The 5,684-nt window shown below is 48.2% G+C and overlaps 1 protein-coding gene across 1 annotated transcript in view; it reads right to left on the reverse strand.

Moving 5' to 3' along the window:
• Positions 1-60: 60 nt before the first annotated feature.
• The window catches only part of IL6R (interleukin 6 receptor), a 61,723-nt gene continuing 56,099 nt past the window's right edge, over positions 61-5,684 (reverse strand). Inside the window, exons 11-13 of the transcript XR_002122239.1 lie at positions 2,940-3,044; positions 2,557-2,656; positions 61-190 (exon numbers count right to left, since the gene is read on the reverse strand). The gene's annotated coding sequence lies outside the window, so the exon portion shown is untranslated. The remainder of the gene's footprint in view (positions 191-2,556; positions 2,657-2,939; positions 3,045-5,684) is intronic.

Raw genomic sequence — 5,684 nt, forward strand, 5'->3', positions numbered from 1 at the left:
ATGGAATATCATTTAGCTTTAAAAGGAATGAAATTCTGACACGGGCTACAACATGGATGAACCTGAGGACGTGATGCTCAGTGAAATAAACCAGTCACAAAAAGACAAGTACTGTACAATTCCACTTACACAAGGTGCCCAGTGCAGTCACGGTGATAGAAACAGGAAGCAGAACAGCAGTTGCCAGGACCTGGGAGGAGGGGGAAATAGAGTTGTTCAGTGGGGATTCGAGTTTCAGCTTTGCGAGAGGAAAACGTTTCTGAGGTTGTTTATACAACAGCGTGAATGTGCTTAACACTATTGACCTGTACCCTTAGAAATGGTTAAGATGGTAGATCTAATGGGTCCTTTTGCCACAGTTAAAAAAACAAAACAAAACGGAATGGCAAGCTTATCTTACAGTGAGAATGCATCTATCGAGCAGACCGGACCTACAGGTGGCCGTGTGGCACCAATGTGCTCCCTCCCCGAAGATGAGCCTCGCGGACTTAGGGGCGAGGGGGGGGACAGGAACCAGGTTGGAGAGCCCTGTCCCCACAACCAGGACTCCCGTGCTGGGTCTAGCAGGTCATGTCCGCAGGCCTAGGCATCCACTCCCTGCGCTTGGGAGAGGCCCCACCTGTGGATCCAGGCGGTCTGAAGTCCTGTGAGACAATTTCAGCTCTGCTAGTCAAGCGATTCTATGTTAAGGAGATTCACTCTGAGACAGGCGGTTTTTCATTTCCGAACTTCACAAGTAGCATCAGAATTTGTCCCCCACCCTTGTGAATCATGCTGTGTGAGTCAATGCTCATCTTGATTCAAACTCCAAACGCTTCCTACGTGACTCTTAATTGCTTTAATGATTCAAGCTGCCTTCTGATTTATGTGCATAAGTAAACAGGATTACTACTTTGGATTAATTGAGGGGACGATCTATTACTTGTGCGTGTGAAAGCCAATCCAGCTTATCAAGGTATCCGCTGGGTGCGTTGTTGACAGGTGAGAACCGTGGTTTACATTAAAGGACAGTTAAGAAAGGGGCGTTTATGTTCATTTTGGACTATTTCAAACGGTACATCTGCAAAGTGAAACATCCCCCTCAAATCCTTGCACATTTTAAACTGGAGAACACCAAGGCGTTTTAAAGATTAATATCATGAACCATTCTGTACATAGCTTCAACAATTAGTCTCACAGCCACTTTTATCTATGATCCCTGGCACTTTTTAATAAACAATTTTTCATAGGCAGTGCAACATGGTTGAACTATTCCAAAATAGAAAGATTATAACTGTTTCATAAAACACTTGCTTTAAGTGTGAAAACATACATGCTCATAAATATATATATATAAATATGCATAAAAGGGAAAAAAAAGAAGGAACAAATCTGGTCGGCAGTGGCTTCTCAGTGCTCTTAGAACGTCTCAAAATTACTCAGCAGAGTAGGTGGCCAAGGGGGACACCCCCCCCCCATCCCCCTGCCAGCAGCCTCTCCTGTGTGTCAGTCTCCACCTGGAATCTTCCTCCCCCATCTTCACTCACCCACAGTTCTGTTCCTTTCTCCCCTGACTCCCTAAGACAGGATTAGTCACTTGCTCCCAGAAAACAGCATTTCCTCCTCTGGGTGGCTCTGGGGTGGACCGCCAACATCTCGGGGGAGGGACCGGTTCCTCTTGCACCCCCATAGCAGCACCGGGGTTCAGTAAACATTCCCTGAACGACTCTCACGGCCCAGAGAGAACTGGCACCTACATGGGAGCCCCACGGCATGCCTTTGTGGGCACAGACCCCCAAGGCTCAGCTTCCAGCCCCTGCTCACATCGCCAGGAATCCAGGCCCATCTCCCCTTCGGGGTGCGTAGGCCAGGCCCCCACCCAGCACAAGGGGAGGGCACCTGGCCTGGGAGAGGGCTTGGAAAGGGGCCCACCCTAGTGGCTGGTGGGCCATGTGGCAGGGCGAAGAGCACCGGCCTTGGAGTCAGGCAGGCAGGCCCGGGTTTGGGGTCTAGTTCAGCCTCTTGACTACCTCGGGCGCCTAGTGCCCCATCTTTACCAATATGAGCCTCCGTGGCCACAACTGGAAACAGGTGAAAAGACTCACCTTGTTGTTAGGATAAGGAAGAATATCGTGTTTGTAATGTATCCGGCGGAGGGTCCACAAATGGTAGCCGTTGTTTTTCCGCTAATTTTCATGGACCGTCTTTACCCAAAGGGGTCTGTGGACTTCTAGGTAACCGTTAGGGCCGGTGGGGTAGCTCTTAGTTGTGCACAGGTCTCATTCCCAGTTCCATGCTGCTGTAGGATCTGACCTCCAGCCCTGTGGCCTCCAGCTGAGACCCTCAAAGCCGGCTGCACAGCAGGATCACCTGGGGTCTTACCCTCCTGCAGGCAGGCACTACTATCCTGATTCCATGATTCCGAGGGGACCTGTCTGCAGAATGACCCACTCAAGTAGGCCCAGTCTTGGAGGCTGAGGCCCCCACAGCACCCACCTCCTCACAGAAACCGCCGTGGTTCATAGCTACCCACGGGGGTCATCACCTGGCTTCCCTCAGAATCACCTGGATCCTTACCTAGCTTTCTGGGGTCCTCACTGGGCTGAACTGGAATCCCTGCTGATGTGACGGGTCCATCCTACGCGCATCTGTGTGCCCTGCAGGGTCCACGTGCTGCCTGCACAAGAGGGAGGCCATCCCCATTTCTCACTTCATCAGCGCTGGGCACTGCCCACCACGTGTCCCACTTACCCGGCTCATCATTTATAAACCCAGGGTGGGGTGGGTGCAATGGGTGAAACGGGTCAAAAGGTACAAATTCCCAATTATAAAATGACTAAATCATGGGGCTGTAATGGACAGCATGATAACTATAATTAATAATACTGAATTGCATATTTGAAAGTAGCCAGGAGAGTGTATCTGGGAAGTTCTCAAGAAAAAAAAAAATTTCTACCTACCTATGGTGACGGATGCTAACCGGACTTATGGTGGCGATCATTTTGCAGTCTATACAAATACTGTTGTACACCTGAAATTACTATAATGTCATAGGTCAAGTACACCTAAATAAAATAAAAACAAAAAAATAAAGTAAAATAAAAACCAAAGACTACAATTGTCTTCCCAATGAATTCCGATTTTTAAAAAAAATCATAATGCAGTATTCAAATGCTGCTTCCCATTCCTCGGGAAGCTATTTTCCTACGAACGTTGGGCAGCCTTATTAAGCAACTTGAAGTTCTCTTTGAAGAAACAGCCTTCACAGACTTGATTACATACACCTATAGTATGCTTGTTTTATGATTTTACTGAAAAACTGAATTGTATTCATGTTTTGGATTGTCACCTAAAACTGTTGGTATGAAGCCGAGGTATTGTTACTATTGCTTTGTTTTGCTTTGTTTCCTAAGTGACATGCATCTGAAGACAGGGACTTTTTCATAAAGAAACTAGGGGTTGGCCAGTCTCGGAAGGACAGTGCAGGGCTCGCTGTCACTGCTCAGGATCATTTAAGCACCAGGCCACACAACCAGCCCAGGGGGTCCCTCTGCCTGAGGGCCTGCCCTGAGCCCAGCCCAGCCCAGCCCCTGCACACAGCATATAAAGGCCTTTCCACAGCACGCCTCTGCTCCTGCAGCATGGCTAACAGGCCCTCCCCGGCCTGTATTCCCACAGATTTGTTGAAAGGTTTGGTCTCCTTAGCCTCAGTCAATGAGGAAAATGCTTCCCTAAGTGGCTGTTCCAGTAACTGCGTGTTCCTGACCATCCTCTACCAGAACCACCATCTGCTCGCTCTCCCAAATTCTTCTGGAAAGAGCACTGTAATCATAGCATGTCACCCTAATCCTAACATGTGACCCTAACAGTGATGCTGCGGAGAAGAGGGGGGCCCCTTCTTCCATTTCCTGTTCCTATGGCCACTCTCGAGTCCCCTCGGCACGGCCCATACAGCCTCACCACAATGGGGGACATCTGTTTCCTGTGTTGCTTTCTGCAAGACAGGGACCCACCTCAAAAAAAGATCCTCAGGGAGACAGTGTGTCCTGCAGATGTGGTCTGGTGGCTTTTCTCCGATAACCCAAGGTGGGGCATGGGGGGGCCCTCATGGTGGGACCTCACACTTCAATTTGCAGCCTGAGACACACAATTTCCAAGCATCGCTGAAGCTTCCTCCTCCCCAAGCCTGAGCCAGACATCTACACAGCAATTGTCACCCACACAGCTGCCCCACATGGCTTCATTCTGCCTAGAAGATGTGGGCTGCCTGTGGCCCAAGTTTTTTCTGGCTAAGCCCTTTTCAACTGGAGATAGACTCTAGCTACCTGATGATCAAGAATACAGTACTTGGGGGCCAGCCGAGTGGCACGGTGGTTAAGAACTGGCTTGGGAGGCCAGAGGGCCCCGGTTCGGATCCCACATATGAGGGCCAGTGACACTGCCCTCCACAGCTAAGATGCTGAACAACAGCTCAACCTGGAGCTGNCTCACCGCTCTTGAGCGAGCTCTTAACCAACTGAGCCACTCAGCTGGCCCCAAATTCATTTGAGATTCTCGTAGGAGGCTAGAGTGTTGAGTCTTTTGGCATCAAATTTTTAATTTCCGTTGAACATTTATATGAATTGCCACCAGGTGGTACAAGCGCCCATTGTTTTTCCCATCTGTGTGACAAGAAAAGGAAGTTTGCATTGAGACATGTTCACCCCATCCCCACCAAGCAACTGAATAATGGTTTTCAGAATTCAGGTTGAACACGTTTTTAAGGACCCAGGGTTTGGGGCGCTGAGTGTTGGATTCTGACCCTGCGAAAGGTCAAGAGGTAAGCAATGAGAATAGACTTGCGGCCCACCAGGTGTTTTGCTAGACAAATGCTTTGCCTACTGGGTTCTCTCGTTTTCATCCTCCATAACGCTGTGGGCCAGGTGGCAGCCTCATCTTTCAGACAAGGACACTGGTCCTGGGAACAATCAAGTAACTTGTCCTGGGTCAGTCGCAGGTAAGTGGCAGAGCCCAGGTGCAGCTGGTCTAATTCTAGAATGGGTCTGGGTGGATGACTTACCTACACTTTCTCTTTAAGAGGGTGTGCCTGGCCTGCAGAATTCTTCACACTGTAGGAACATAATTGGTCAAACTGTGGCAGAGGAGCAATAAACTAGCCACCTAATTGTAGTTAGCAAGTGAAAAATAAAGTTACAAAAATTCACCATAGCCAAGAAGTGGAAGCAACCCAAAAAGCCAGAGTTGGTTGGGTTCAAGTAAGAAAGCACTTTCTACTTAGACATTTTTCCAAAGAAGATATACAGATGGCCAATACGCACGTGAAAAGATGCTCAACATCACTAATCAGCATGAAAATGCAAATCTAAACCACAACAGCACCTCATACCCATTAGGAAGGCTATTATTTAAAAAATAAAAAGGAAGAAAGAAAGAAAAAAATGTTGGGTGGGATATGAAGGAATTGGAACCCTGTGTATTGCCAATAGGAATGTAAAATGATGCAGCCACTTGGAAAACAGCATGGCGGTTCCTCAAAAAATTAAACATAGAAGTACCGTATGATGTAGCAATTCCGCTTCTGGGTACATACTCAAAAGAATTGAAAGGAGGGACCTGAATACATATTTGCACACCCCTGTTCACAGCAATAGCTGAAAAGTGGAAGCAACCCAGGTGTCCATCCACAGACTAACAGGTAAACAAAA

The sequence above is a fragment of the Hipposideros armiger genome, unplaced genomic scaffold, assembly GCF_001890085.2.
Source record: "Hipposideros armiger isolate ML-2016 unplaced genomic scaffold, ASM189008v1 scaffold_729, whole genome shotgun sequence".
Taxonomy (NCBI): Eukaryota; Metazoa; Chordata; class Mammalia; order Chiroptera; family Hipposideridae; genus Hipposideros; species Hipposideros armiger.